Here is a 15,407-nt window from a genome sequence, read left to right as displayed (position 1 = left end):
AACATTAATGGCACTGAAATTTCAAACTGGGTGCACGTACCACTGTGCATAACAACTGACAAGCTATTATCTACGTTGATTAAAACTCCTAGTGCTAGTGTTTTAGCTTCTCCAAAAGCAAGGAATAAACAATTTGAATGTAGGCTTTATCAGTATTTGTACTTGTAATAAAACCAGGAATATTCATAGAATCATAGAATCATAGAATTTGTTTTTGAGTTGGAAGGGACTCTTACAGACCATTGAGTCCAGTTCCCCAGTAATGAACAGGGACACCCACAGAGGTCAGAGACCTCAGAGGCCTGTCCAGCCTGACCATGAATATCTCCCCACTGCCATAATGTTGTCTTGCCCCAGACCTATACAAGACTACAAAGTGAGTCACCAGCTCTGGATTCCTACTTAGGAGGGGTTTGCCATCAAGATAGACAGCAAGTCTCCATGTAACCCTCTCCTCTAGGCATCAGCCCTGGGAAACATGCTGCCAAATATTCTTCAGAAAAGCATCTTAGAGAGGTTTCTGTGAGCAGTTGGGGGACATTTGATGAAGCAAACGGATGCTGGGTAAGCAGTAATTCTCACTCAACAACCAGCCTGGGGGCTCCGTTCTTTCTTCATTTCCATTCTTTCTGATGGAAATGTCCTTGAAACTTAATTGAGTTTGCATGGAATTTTACACCTTTTGGATTTCTAATCTTACTCATCATTAATCCTTAAATATGTGTTCCACAATACCACTAACCAATTATAGAAAAATAATTTAAAATAATCATGTATCAAATTTTTTTAAAATTCTATTTGGAAGGTAGGAGACCTAATTACAGGCATGGGACTTTAATGTATGTGCTGAAAACCGAAACTCAATATCTACTTTTTCATTGCTCTTCAGCAACCTGAGCAAATAGATTACCTCCTGTGATAGGTTTCTGACAGTCCCTCTTAGTTTGACAGTTATTTTAGAGAGAGTCACTTTTGTATATAATGAAAGGAAAAGTTGCCAAGCATAAGTACATATTTTATGTTTCTTAAAACTTAAAAGCTAGAGGAAAGACTCCATTTTTAGTCATGCCATTTTAAATTCAGAGTATTTGTACTGTCCGCCAGGTTTACATCAATGACACAGAATGGCATCTAGCCCAAGGGCTGAGTTACATTTCTTGCACAGGAAGGGCAGCTTTTATAATTGAGTGTATCAGTTACTGCTTTGAACTTTTTTTGTGTTACTACATTCATGTGAAAATATGATGTGCATTTTCGCATCTTCTATGTATGCCAAAAGAATTAAAAGCAATTTCTATTGAGGTGTTTCCTTGAAATTGCAACATAAAAAATATATAAATATTAAAAACAATAAAACAAAACAAGACATTTTCTCCCAGAAATACCAGGACTCTTAGAAATACCTCACGTTTCATCTCAAGAATACTGCTTTCCACTCCTCAAGATCACACTGACTCCCATCACAATGGCCTTTTCTCCCACATACACCAGCTTTCTCCCAAATACACGACATTTTCTCCCACCTACACCCGTTTTCTCCCAAAGATGGGACATATTCTCCCAGAAATGCCAGCTTATTCTTTAAAAAAACGGCCTTTTTTTCCCAAAATACCCGCTTTCTCACAAACACCTGTCATTTTCCAACCAAGTCTGCTACTATCTCCCAGAAACAGCCGGTTTCCGAGAAATACCTGACGTTTGCTCTCCCAAATACTACTTGACACTCCTCCAGAGGACATTGTCTCCCCTATTTACCACGTTGTCTCCCCAAGAGACCACTTGGCACACCAAAAAGACCACCGTTGCTCTCCAGTACAAGATCTTCTTTCCCACCGGTTCCCACTTTTCTCCCCCAGCTATGTCATTTCCTCCCAGAAATGCCACTTTTCCCTTGGAAATTTCACCTTCTCTTCCAAAAAGAGGAGATTTGCTCCCAGAAATACCCCTTCTCTTACAACTGCCACACGCTTTCTCCCCAAAAAGCCTCCATGACAATGCCAAATGGGACACTTGCAGCCAAGAAGAGGACACCTTCTCTCAGAAAGACCACTTTTCTCCCCAAGAGAGGAGATTTTCTCCCAATTGGATGACATTTGCTGTAAGAAAGACCTCTTTTCTTCCCTCAAGAGGACATTGTCTTTCCCACTGAGGACATTTTCTCCCAGAAGTGCCGCTACTCTTTGAAACACCTCCATTTCCTCCCAAATCTACTCCATGACACGCCTCAGGATGACACTCCCCGATTTGGGGCATTTTCTCCCAGAAATACCACTTCTCTCCCAAAGGGTTGGCCTTTTCCCTCTCTAGCATCTGTTTCCTCACCAATACCTGGCATTTTCTCCCAGAAACACCAGCTTTCTCACACATCACCTCATACATCACCTTCTCCCCCCCACATCAGATGTTCCCTCCCAGAAATATGGCATTTGATCACAGATATACTCTTTCCAGGGAATACCAGGTTTCATAAAAATACCTCATAATTTCTCCATGAAGTTCGTTAGCAAGATGACACTTTCACTCTAAATAGGAGATTTTCTCTCAGAAATGCATGCATCCCCCTCACAGAACGGCATCTTCTCCCCCCCCAAAAAAGGACATTATCTCCCCGAAATACCACATTTCTCCAATCCAGTGACATTATCTCTACGGAGAGTTTGCAGTTGCTGCCCGATAAATCGCTTTTCTCCCCGAATACCACTTTCAGACTTCAACAGCGGTCTTGTCTTTCTCTCTCGGATGCCGAGAAAGGGCGACTTCAGCCGGATGCTTTTCTCGGACGAGCGGCTTCTTCTGCGCACATCGCAAAGGAGCGGTTCTGTCTTCTCCTTGTGTCCATGCATTCTGCAATACGCTTCTCTCTCATTCTTATGCCTTTCCTTTTATTCCTAGCGACATTTCGTTTTCGTGTGTTTATCCGATGCTACACTTCAGCATTCTGTGACGAACAAAGTAGAAGGGAAAAGCCCCTCTGACAAGGCAGCTAGAAGTTCCAGGAGAGACACATGTTGTGCTTTCAGAGAGGACGTTACCGAAAGTCGAGAGATGTGGATTCTTTCCTGCGGAGAAAAAAACCCCTGTTTTCAGGCAATGCATACTGCGGAATTCACACGTTCTCGGCATCACAGTTCCGTTATTTCGCTCACGCACGTCTAAAGCGGCACTCGCGGTGAACCGCTTCCAAGAGTTTGCAGTTGCTGGCCAGTAAATCGCGGTTCTCCCCGAATGCCGCTTTCTGCCTTCAGCAGCGGTCTCGTCTCTCTCGCATACCGAGAAAGAGCGACTTCAGCCGGTTGCTTTTCTCGGACGAGCGGCTTCTGCGCACATCGCAAAGGAGCGGTTCTGTCTTCTCCTTGTGTCCATGCATTCTGCACTACGCTTCTCTCTCATTCTTATGCGTTTCCTTTTATTCCTAGCGACATTTCGTTTTCGTGTGTTTATCTGATGCTACACTTCAGCACTCTGTGAGGAACAGAGTAGAAGGGAAAAGCCCCTCTAATAAGGCAGCTAGAAGTTCCAGGAGCGACACATGTTGTGCTTTCAGAGAGGACGTTACAGAAAGTCGAGAGCTGTGGACTCTTTCCTGCGGAGAAAAAAACCCCTGTTTTCAGGCAATGCAGTATGCAGAATTCGCACGTTCTCGGCATCGCAATTTCGCTAATTCGCTCTCGTGAGTGGACAGCGCCACTCTCTGGTAAGCGCTACGGAGAGTTTGCTGTTGCTGGCCGTGAAATCGCTGTTCTCCCCGAATGCCGCTTTCTGCCTTCAGCAGCGGTCTCGTCTCTCTCGCATGCCGAGAAAGTGCGACTTCAGCCGGATGCTTTTCTCGAACGAGCGGCTTCTTCTGCGCACATCGCAAAGGAGCGGTTCTGTCTTCTCCTTGTGTCCATGCATTCTGCACTACGCTTCTCTCTCATTCTTATGCCTTTCCTTTTATTCCTAGCGATAGTTCGTTTTCGTGTGTTTATCCGATGCTACACTTCAGCATTCTGTGACGAACAAAGTAGAAGGGAAAAGCCCCTCTGACAAGGCAGCTAGAAGTTCCAGGAGAGACACATGTTGTGCTTTCAGAGAGGACGTTACCGAAAGTCGAGAGATGTGGATTCTTTCCTGCGGAGAAAAAAAACCCTGTTTTCAGGCAATGCATACTGCGGAATTCACACGTTCTCGGCATCACAGTTCCGTTATTTCGCTCACGCACGTCTAAAGCGGCACTCGCGGTGAACCGCTTCCAAGAGTTTGCAGTTGCTGGCCAGTAAATCGCGGTTCTCCCCGAATGCCGCTTTCTGCCTTCAGCAGCGGTCTCGTCTCTCTCGCATACCGAGAAAGAGCGACTTCAGCCGGTTGCTTTTCTCGGACGAGCGGCTTCTTCTGCGCACATCGCAAAGGAGCGGTTCTGTCTTCTCCTTGTGTCCATGCATTCTGCACTATGCTTCTCTCTCATTCTTATGCCTTTCCTTTTCTTCCTAGCGACATTTCGTTTTCGTGTGTTTATCTGATGCTACACTTCAGCATTCTGTGACGAACAGAGTAGAAGGGAAAAGCCCCTCTAATAAGGCAGCTAGAAGTTCCAGGAGCGACACATGTTGCGCTTTCAGATAGGACGTTACAGAAAGTCGAGAGCTGTGGATTCTTTCCTGCGGAGGAAAAAACCCCTGTTTTCAGGCAATGCAGTATTCTGATGTCGCACGTTGTCGGCATCGCAATTTCGCTAATTCGCTCTCGTGAGTGGACAGCGCCACTCTCTGGTAAGCGCTACGGAGAGTTTGCAGTCTGGCCGTGAAATCGCTGTTCTCCCCGAATGCCGCTTTCTGCCTTCAGCAGCGGTCTCGTCTCTCTCGCATGCCGAGAAAGAGCGACTTCAGCCGGATGCTTTTCTCGGACGAGCGGCTTCTTCTGCGCACATCGCAAAGGAGCGGTTCTGTCTTCTCCTTGTGTCCATGCATTCTGCACTACGCTTCTCTCTCATTCTTATGCCTTTCCTTTTCTTCCTAGCGACATTTCATTTTCGTGTGTTTATCCGATGCTACACTTCAGCATTCTGTGACGAACAGGGTAAAAGGGAAAAACCCCTCTAATAAGGCAGCTAGAAGTTCCAGGAGAGACACACGTTGTGCTTTCAGAGAGGACGTTACAGAAAGTCGAGAGCTGTGGATTCTTTCCTGCGGAGAAAAAAACCCCTATTTTAAGGCAATGCATACTGCGGAATTCACACGTTCTCGGAACACAGTTCCGTTATTTCGCTCAAGCACGTCTAAAGCGGCACTCGCGGTCAACCGCTTCCAAGAGTTTGCAGTTGCTGTCCAGTAAATCGCGGTTCTCCCCGAATGCCGCTTTCTGCCTTCTGCAGCGGTCTCGTCTCTCTCGCTTACCGAGAAAGAGCGACTTCAGCCGGATGCTTTTCTCCGACCAGCGGCTTCTTCTGCGCACATCGCAAAGGAGCGGTTCTGTCTTCTCCTTGTGTCCATGCATTCTGCACTACGCTTCTCTGTCATTCTTACGCCTTTCCTTTTATTCCTAGCGACAGTTCGTTTTCGTGTGTTTATCCGATGCTACACTTCAGCACTCTGTGACGAACAGAGTAGAAGGGAAAAGCCGCTCTAATAAGGCAGCTAGAAGTTCCAGGAGCGACACATGTTGTGCTTTCAGAGAGGACGTTACCGAAAGTCGAGAGCTGTGGATTCTTTCCTGCGGAGAAAAAAACCCCTGTTTTCAGGCAATGCAGTATGCAGAATTCGCACGTTGTCGGCATCGCAATTTCGCTAATTCGCTCTCGTGAGTGGACAGCGCCACTCTCTGGTAAGCGCTACGGAGAGTTTGCTGTTGCTGGCCGTGAAATCGCTGCTCTCCCCGAATGCCGCTTGCAGCCTTCAGCAGCGGTCTCGTCTCTCTCGCATGCCGAGAAAGTGCGACTTCAGCCGGATGCTTTTCTCGAACGAGCGGCTTCTTCTGCGCACATCGCAAAGGAGCGGTTCTGTCTTCTCCTTGTGTCCATGCATTCTGCACTACGCTTCTCTCTCATTCTTATGCCTTTCCTTTTCTTCCTCGCGACATTTCGTTTTCGTGTGTTTATCCGATGCTACACTTCAGCATTCTGTGACGAACAGAGTAGAAGGGAAAAGCCCCTCTAACAAGGCAGCTAGAAGTTCCAGGAGCGACACACGTTGTGCTTTCAGAGAGGACGTTACAGAAAGTCGAGAGCTGTGGATTCTTTCCTGCGGAGAAAAAAACCCCTGTTTTCAGGCAATGCATACTGCGGAATTCACACGTTCTCGGAACACAGTTCCGTTATTTCGCTCAAGCACGTCTAAAGCGGCACTCGCGGTCAACCGCTTCGCAGAGTTTGCTGTTGCTGGCCGTGAAATCGCTGTTCTCCCCGAATGCCGCTTGCAGCCTTCAGCAGCGGTCCCGTCTCTCTCGCATGCCGAGAAAGTGCGACTTCAGCCGGATGCTTTTCTCCGACCAGCGGCTTCTTCTGCGCACATCGCAAAGGAGCTGTTCTGTCTTCTCCTTGTGTCCATGCATTCTGCACTACGCTTCTCTCTCATTCTTATGCCTTTCCTTTTCTTCCTAGCGACATTTCGTTTTCGTGTGTTGATCTGATGCTACACTTCAGCATTCTGTGACGAACAGAGTAGAAGGGAAAAGCCCCTCTAATAAGGCAGCTAGAAATTCCAGGAGCGACACATGTTGTGCTTTCAGAGTGGACGTTACAGAAAGTCGAGAGATGTGGATTCTTTCCTCCGGAGAAAAAAACCCCTGTTTTCAGGCAATGCAGTATGCAGAATTCGCACGTTGTCGGCATCGCAATTTCGCTAATTCGCTCTCGTGAGTGGACAGCGCCACTCTCTGGTAAGCGCTACGGAGAGTTTGCAGTCTGGCCGCGAAATCGCTGTTCTCCCCGAATGCCGCTTTCTGCCTTCAGCAGCGGTCTCGTCTCTCTCGCATGCCGAGAAAGAGCGACTTCAGCCGGATGCTTTTCTCGGACGAGCGGCTTCTTCTGCGCACATCGCAAAGGAGCGGTTCTGTCTTCTCCTTGTGTCCATGCATTCTGCACTACGCTTCTCTCTCATTCTTATGCCTTTCCTTTTCTTCCTAGCGACATTTCATTTTCGTGTGTTTATCCGATGCTACACTTCAGCATTCTGTGACGAACAGGGTAAAAGGGAAAAACCCCTCTAATAAGGCAGCTAGAAGTTCCAGGAGAGACACACGTTGTGCTTTCAGAGAGGACGTTACAGAAAGTCGAGAGCTGTGGATTCTTTCCTGCGGAGAAAAAAACCCCTATTTTAAGGCAATGCATACTGCGGAATTCACACGTTCTCGGAACACAGTTCCGTTATTTCGCTCAAGCACGTCTAAAGCGGCACTCGCGGTCAACCGCTTCCAAGAGTTTGCAGTTGCTGTCCAGTAAATCGCGGTTCTCCCCGAATGCCGCTTTCTGCCTTCTGCAGCGGTCTCGTCTCTCTCGCTTACCGAGAAAGAGCGACTTCAGCCGGATGCTTTTCTCCGACCAGCGGCTTCTTCTGCGCACATCGCAAAGGAGCGGTTCTGTCTTCTCCTTGTGTCCATGCATTCTGCACTACGCTTCTCTGTCATTCTTACGCCTTTCCTTTTATTCCTAGCGACAGTTCGTTTTCGTGTGTTTATCCGATGCTACACTTCAGCACTCTGTGACGAACAGAGTAGAAGGGAAAAGCCGCTCTAATAAGGCAGCTAGAAGTTCCAGGAGCGACACATGTTGTGCTTTCAGAGAGGACGTTACCGAAAGTCGAGAGCTGTGGATTCTTTCCTGCGGAGAAAAAAACCCCTGTTTTCAGGCAATGCAGTATGCAGAATTCGCACGTTCTCGGCATAGCAATTTCGCTGCTTCGCTCTCGTGAGTGGACAGCGCCACACTCTGTTAAGCGCTACGGAGAGTTTGCTGTTGCTGGCCGTGAAATCGCTGCTCTCCCCGAATGCCGCTTGCAGCCTTCAGCAGCGGTCTCGTCTCTCTCGCATGCCGAGAAAGTGCGACTTCAGCCGGATGCTTTTCTCGAACGAGCGGCTTCTTCTGCGCACATCGCAAAGGAGCGGTTCTGTCTTCTCCTTGTGTCCATGCATTCTGCACTACGCTTCTCTCTCATTCTTATGCCTTTCCTTTTCTTCCTCGCGACATTTCGTTTTCGTGTGTTTATCCGATGCTACACTTCAGCATTCTGTGACGAACAGAGTAGAAGGGAAAAGCCCCTCTAACAAGGCAGCTAGAAGTTCCAGGAGCGACACACGTTGTGCTTTCAGAGAGGACGTTACAGAAAGTCGAGAGCTGTGGATTCTTTCCTGCGGAGAAAAAAACCCCTGTTTTCAGGCAATGCATACTGCGGAATTCACACGTTCTCGGAACACAGTTCCGTTATTTCGCTCAAGCACGTCTAAAGCGGCACTCGCGGTCAACCGCTTCGCATAGTTTGCTGTTGCTGGCCGTGAAATCGCTGTTCTCCCCGAATGCCGCTTGCAGCCTTCAGCAGCGGTCTCGTCTCTCTCGCATGCCGAGAAAGAGCGACTTCAGCCGGATGCTTTTCTCCGACCAGCGGCTTCTTCTGCGCACATCGCAAAGGAGCTGTTCTGTCTTCTCCTTGTGTCCATGCATTCTGCAATACGCTTCTATCTCATTCTTATGCCTTTCCTTTTATTCCTAGCGACATTTCGTTTTCGTGTGTTTATCCGATGCTACACTTCAGCATTCTGTGACGAACAAAGTAGAAGGGAAAAGCCCCTCTGACAAGGCAGCTAGAAGTTCCAGGAGAGACACATGTTGTGCTTTCAGAGAGGACGTTACCGAAAGTCGAGAGATGTGGATTCTTTCCTGCGGAGAAAAAAACCCCTGTTTTCAGGCAATGCATACTGCGGAATTCACACGTTCTCGGCATCACAGTTCCGTTATTTCGCTCACGCACGTCTAAAGCGGCACTCGCGGTGAACCGCTTCCAAGAGTTTGCAGTTGCTGGCCAGTAAATCGCGGTTCTCCCCGAATGCCGCTTTCTGCCTTCAGCAGCGGTCTCGTCTCTCTCGCATACCGAGAAAGAGCGACTTCAGCCGGTTGCTTTTCTCGGACGAGCGGCTTCTGCGCACATCGCAAAGGAGCGGTTCTGTCTTCTCCTTGTGTCCATGCATTCTGCACTACGCTTCTCTCTCATTCTTATGCCTTTCCTTTTATTCCTAGCGACATTTCGTTTTCGTGTGTTTATCTGATGCTACACTTCAGCATTCTGTGACGAACAGAGTAGAAGGGAAAAGCCCCTCTAATAAGGCAGCTAGAAGTTCCAGGAGCGACACATGTTGTGCTTTCAGAGAGGACGTTACAGAAAGTCGAGAGCTGTGGACTCTTTCCTGCGGAGAAAAAAACCCCTGTTTTCAGGCAATGCAGTATGCAGAATTCGCACGTTCTCGGCATCGCAATTTCGCTAATTCGCTCTCGTGAGTGGACAGCGCCACTCTCTGGTAAGCGCTACGGAGAGTTTGCTGTTGCTGGCCGTGAAATCGCTGTTCTCCCCGAATGCCGCTTTCTGCCTTCAGCAGCGGTCTCGTCTCTCTCGCATGCCGAGAAAGTGCGACTTCAGCCGGATGCTTTTCTCGAACGAGCGGCTTCTTCTGCGCACATCGCAAAGGAGCGGTTCTGTCTTCTCCTTGTGTCCATGCATTCTGCACTACGCTTCTCTCTCATTCTTATGCCTTTCCTTTTATTCCTAGCGATAGTTCGTTTTCGTGTGTTTATCCGATGCTACACTTCAGCATTCTGTGACGAACAAAGTAGAAGGGAAAAGCCCCTCTGACAAGGCAGCTAGAAGTTCCAGGAGAGACACATGTTGTGCTTTCAGAGAGGACGTTACCGAAAGTCGAGAGATGTGGATTCTTTCCTGCGGAGAAAAAAAACCCTGTTTTCAGGCAATGCATACTGCGGAATTCACACGTTCTCGGCATCACAGTTCCGTTATTTCGCTCACGCACGTCTAAAGCGGCACTCGCGGTGAACCGCTTCCAAGAGTTTGCAGTTGCTGGCCAGTAAATCGCGGTTCTCCCCGAATGCCGCTTTCTGCCTTCAGCAGCGGTCTCGTCTCTCTCGCATACCGAGAAAGAGCGACTTCAGCCGGTTGCTTTTCTCGGACGAGCGGCTTCTTCTGCGCACATCGCAAAGGAGCGGTTCTGTCTTCTCCTTGTGTCCATGCATTCTGCACTATGCTTCTCTCTCATTCTTATGCCTTTCCTTTTCTTCCTAGCGACATTTCGTTTTCGTGTGTTTATCTGATGCTACACTTCAGCATTCTGTGACGAACAGAGTAGAAGGGAAAAGCCCCTCTAATAAGGCAGCTAGAAGTTCCAGGAGCGACACATGTTGCGCTTTCAGATAGGACGTTACAGAAAGTCGAGAGCTGTGGATTCTTTCCTGCGGAGGAAAAAACCCCTGTTTTCAGGCAATGCAGTATTCTGATGTCGCACGTTGTCGGCATCGCAATTTCGCTAATTCGCTCTCGTGAGTGGACAGCGCCACTCTCTGGTAAGCGCTACGGAGAGTTTGCAGTCTGGCCGTGAAATCGCTGTTCTCCCCGAATGCCGCTTTCTGCCTTCAGCAGCGGTCTCGTCTCTCTCGCATGCCGAGAAAGAGCGACTTCAGCCGGATGCTTTTCTCGGACGAGCGGCTTCTTCTGCGCACATCGCAAAGGAGCGGTTCTGTCTTCTCCTTGTGTCCATGCATTCTGCACTACGCTTCTCTCTCATTCTTATGCCTTTCCTTTTCTTCCTAGCGACATTTCATTTTCGTGTGTTTATCCGATGCTACACTTCAGCATTCTGTGACGAACAGGGTAAAAGGGAAAAACCCCTCTAATAAGGCAGCTAGAAGTTCCAGGAGAGACACACGTTGTGCTTTCAGAGAGGACGTTACAGAAAGTCGAGAGCTGTGGATTCTTTCCTGCGGAGAAAAAAACCCCTATTTTAAGGCAATGCATACTGCGGAATTCACACGTTCTCGGAACACAGTTCCGTTATTTCGCTCAAGCACGTCTAAAGCGGCACTCGCGGTCAACCGCTTCCAAGAGTTTGCAGTTGCTGTCCAGTAAATCGCGGTTCTCCCCGAATGCCGCTTTCTGCCTTCTGCAGCGGTCTCGTCTCTCTCGCTTACCGAGAAAGAGCGACTTCAGCCGGATGCTTTTCTCCGACCAGCGGCTTCTTCTGCGCACATCGCAAAGGAGCGGTTCTGTCTTCTCCTTGTGTCCATGCATTCTGCACTACGCTTCTCTGTCATTCTTACGCCTTTCCTTTTATTCCTAGCGACAGTTCGTTTTCGTGTGTTTATCCGATGCTACACTTCAGCACTCTGTGACGAACAGAGTAGAAGGGAAAAGCCGCTCTAATAAGGCAGCTAGAAGTTCCAGGAGCGACACATGTTGTGCTTTCAGAGAGGACGTTACCGAAAGTCGAGAGCTGTGGATTCTTTCCTGCGGAGAAAAAAACCCCTGTTTTCAGGCAATGCAGTATTCTGAATTCGCACGTTCTCGGCATAGCAATTTCGCTGCTTCGCTCTCGTGAGTGGACAACGCCACACTCTGTTAAGCGCTACGGAGAGTTTGCTGTTGCTGGCCGTGAAATCGCTGCTCTCCCCGAATGCCGCTTGCAGCCTTCAGCAGCGGTCTCGTCTCTCTCGCATGCCGAGAAAGTGCGACTTCAGCCGGATGCTTTTCTCGAACGAGCGGCTTCTTCTGCGCACATCGCAAAGGAGCGGTTCTGTCTTCTCCTTGTGTCCATGCATTCTGCACTACGCTTCTCTCTCATTCTTATGCCTTTCCTTTTCTTCCTCGCGACATTTCGTTTTCGTGTGTTTATCCGATGCTACACTTCAGCATTCTGTGACGAACAGAGTAGAAGGGAAAAGCCCCTCTAACAAGGCAGCTAGAAGTTCCAGGAGCGACACACGTTGTGCTTTCAGAGAGGACGTTACAGAAAGTCGAGAGCTGTGGATTCTTTCCTGCGGAGAAAAAAACCCCTGTTTTCAGGCAATGCATACTGCGGAATTCACACGTTCTCGGAACACAGTTCCGTTATTTCGCTCAAGCACGTCTAAAGCGGCACTCGCGGTCAACCGCTTCGCAGAGTTTGCTGTTGCTGGCCGTGAAATCGCTGTTCTCCCCGAATGCCGCTTGCAGCCTTCAGCAGCGGTCCCGTCTCTCTCGCATGCCGAGAAAGTGCGACTTCAGCCGGATGCTTTTCTCCGACCAGCGGCTTCTTCTGCGCACATCGCAAAGGAGCTGTTCTGTCTTCTCCTTGTGTCCATGCATTCTGCACTACGCTTCTCTCTCATTCTTATGCCTTTCCTTTTCTTCCTAGCGACATTTCGTTTTCGTGTGTTGATCTGATGCTACACTTCAGCATTCTGTGACGAACAGAGTAGAAGGGAAAAGCCCCTCTAATAAGGCAGCTAGAAATTCCAGGAGCGACACATGTGCTTTCAGAGAGGACGTTACAGAAAGTCGAGAGATGTGGATTCTTTCCTCCGGAGAAAAAAACCCCTGTTTTCAGGCAATGCAGTATGCAGAATTCGCACGTTGTCGGCATCGCAATTTCGCTAATTCGCTCTCGTGAGTGGACAGCGCCACTCTCTGGTAAGCGCTACGGAGAGTTTGCAGTCTGGCCGCGAAATCGCTGTTCTCCCCGAATGCCGCTTGCAGCCTTCAGCAGCGGTCTCGTCTCTCTCGCATGCCGAGAAAGAGCGACTTCAGCCGGATGCTTTTCTCGGACGAGCGGCTTCTTCTGCGCACATCGCAAAGGAGCGGTTCTGTCTTCTCCTTGTGTCCATGCATTCTGCACTACGCTTCTCTCTCATTCTTATGCCTTTCCTTTTCTTCCTAGCGACATTTCGTTTTCGTGTGTTTATCCGATGATACACTTCAGCATTCTGTGACGAACAAAGTAGAAGGGAAAAGCCCCTCTGACAAGGCAGCTAGAAGTTCCAGGAGAGACACATGTTGTGCTTTCAGAGAGGACGTTACCGAAAGTCGAGAGATGTGGATTCTTTCCTGCGGAGAAAAAAACCCCTGTTTTCAGGCAATGCATACTGCGGAATTCACACGTTCTCGGCATCACAGTTCCGTTATTTCGCTCACGCACGTCTAAAGCGGCACTCGCGGTGAACCGCTTCCAAGAGTTTGCAGTTGCTGGCCAGTAAATCGCGGTTCTCCCCGAATGCCGCTTTCTGCCTTCAGCAGCGGTCTCGTCTCTCTCGCATACCGAGAAAGAGCGACTTCAGCCGGTTGCTTTTCTCGGACGAGCGGCTTCTGCGCACATCGCAAAGGAGCGGTTCTGTCTTCTCCTTGTGTCCATGCATTCTGCACTATGCTTCTCTCTCATTCTTATGCCTTTCCTTTTCTTCCTAGCGACATTTCGTTTTCGTGTGTTTATCTGATGCTACACTTCAGCATTCTGTGACGAACAGAGTAGAAGGGAAAAGCCGCTCTAATAAGGCAGCTAGAAGTTCCAGGAGCGACACATGTTGCGCTTTCAGATAGGACGTTACAGAAAGTCGAGAGCTGTGGATTCTTTCCTGCGGAGGAAAAAACCCCTGTTTTCAGGCAATGCAGTATTCTGATGTCGCACGTTGTCGGCATCGCAATTTCGCTAATTCGCTCTCGTGAGTGGACAGCGCCACTCTCTGTTAAGCGCTACGGAGAGTTTGCTGTTGCTGGCCGTGAAATCGCTGTTCTCCCCGAATGCCGCTTGCAGCCTTCAGCAGCGGTCCCGTCTCTCTCGCATGCCGAGAAAGAGCGACTTCAGCCGGATGCTTTTCTCCGACGAGCGGCTTCTTCTGCGCACATCGGAAAGGAGCGGTTCTGTCTTCTCCTTGTGTCCATGCATTCTGCACTACGCTTCTCTCTCATTCTTATGCCTTTCCTTTTATTCCTAGCGACATTTCGTTTTCGTGTGTTTATCCGATGCTACACTTCAGCATTCTGTGACGAACAGAGTAGAAGGGAAAAGCCCCTCTAATAAGGCAGCTAGAAATTCCAGGAGCGACACATGTTGTGCTTTCAGAGAGGACGTTACAGAAAGTCGAGAGCTGTGGATTCTTTCCTGCGGAGAAAAAAACCCCTGTTTTCAGGCAATGCAGTATGCAGAATTCGCACGTTGTCGGCATCGCAATTTCGCTAATTCGCTCTCGTGAGTGGACAGCGCCACTCTCTGGTAAGCGCTACGGAGAGTTTGCAGTCTGGCCGTGAAATCGCTGTTCTCCCCGAATGCCGCTTGCAGCCTTCAGCAGCGGTCCCGTCTCTCTCGCATGCCGAGAAAGTGCGACTTCAGCCGGATGCTTTTCTCCGACCAGCGGCTTCTTCTGCGCACATCGCAAAGGAGCGATTCTGTCTTCTCCTTGTGTCCATGCATTCTGCACTACGCTTCTCTCTCATTCTTATGCCTTTCCTTTTATTCCTAGCGACATTTCGTTTTCGTGTGTTTATCCGATGCTACACTTCAGCATTCTGTGACGAACAGAGTAGAAGGGAAAAGCCCCTCTAACAAGGCAGCTAGAAGTTCCAGGAGCGACACACGTTGTGCTTTCAGGGAGGACGTTACAGAAAGTCGAGAGCTGTGGATTCTTTCCTGCGGAGAAAGAAACCCCTGTTTTCAGGCAATGCATACTGCGGAATTCACACGTTCTCGGAACACAGTTCCGTTATTTCGCTCAAGCACGTCTAAAGCGGCACTCGCGGTCAACCTTTTCGCAGAGTTTGCAGTTGCCGGCCGAGAAATTGCGGTTCACCACGAATGCCACTTTCTGCCTTCAGCAGCGGTCTCGTCTCTCTCGCATGCCGAGAAAGTGCGACTTCAGCCGGATGCTTTTCTCGAACGAGCGGCTTCTTCTGCGCACATCGCAAAGGAGCGGTTCTGTCTTCTCCTTGTGTCCATGCATTCTGCACTACGCTTCTCTCTCATTCTTATGCCTTTCCTTTTCTTCCTCGCGACATTTCGTTTTCGTGTGTTTATCCGATGCTACACTTCAGCATTCTGTGACGAACAGAGTAGAAGGGAAAAGCCCCTCTAACAAGGCAGCTAGAAGTTCCAGGAGCGACACACGTTGTGCTTTCAGAGAGGACGTTACAGAAAGTCGAGAGCTGTGGATTCTTTCCTGCGGAGAAAAAAACCCCTGTTTTCAGGCAATGCATACTGCGGAATTCACACGTTCTCGGAACACAGTTCCGTTATTTCGCTCAAGCACGTCTAAAGCGGCACTCGCGGTCAACCGCTTCGCAGAGTTTGCTGTTGCTGGCCGTGAAATCGCTGTTCTCCCCGAATGCCGCTTGCAGCCTTCAGCAGCGGTCCCGTCTCTCTCGCATGCCGAGAAAGTGCGACTTCAGCCGGATGCTTTTCTCCGACCAGCGGCT

The sequence above is a fragment of the Phasianus colchicus genome, chromosome 33 (assembly GCF_987193195.1).
Source record: "Phasianus colchicus chromosome 33, bPhaCol1.hap1.1, whole genome shotgun sequence".
Classification (NCBI taxonomy): Eukaryota; Metazoa; Chordata; class Aves; order Galliformes; family Phasianidae; genus Phasianus; species Phasianus colchicus.
This window is presented reverse-complemented; position numbering follows the sequence as displayed.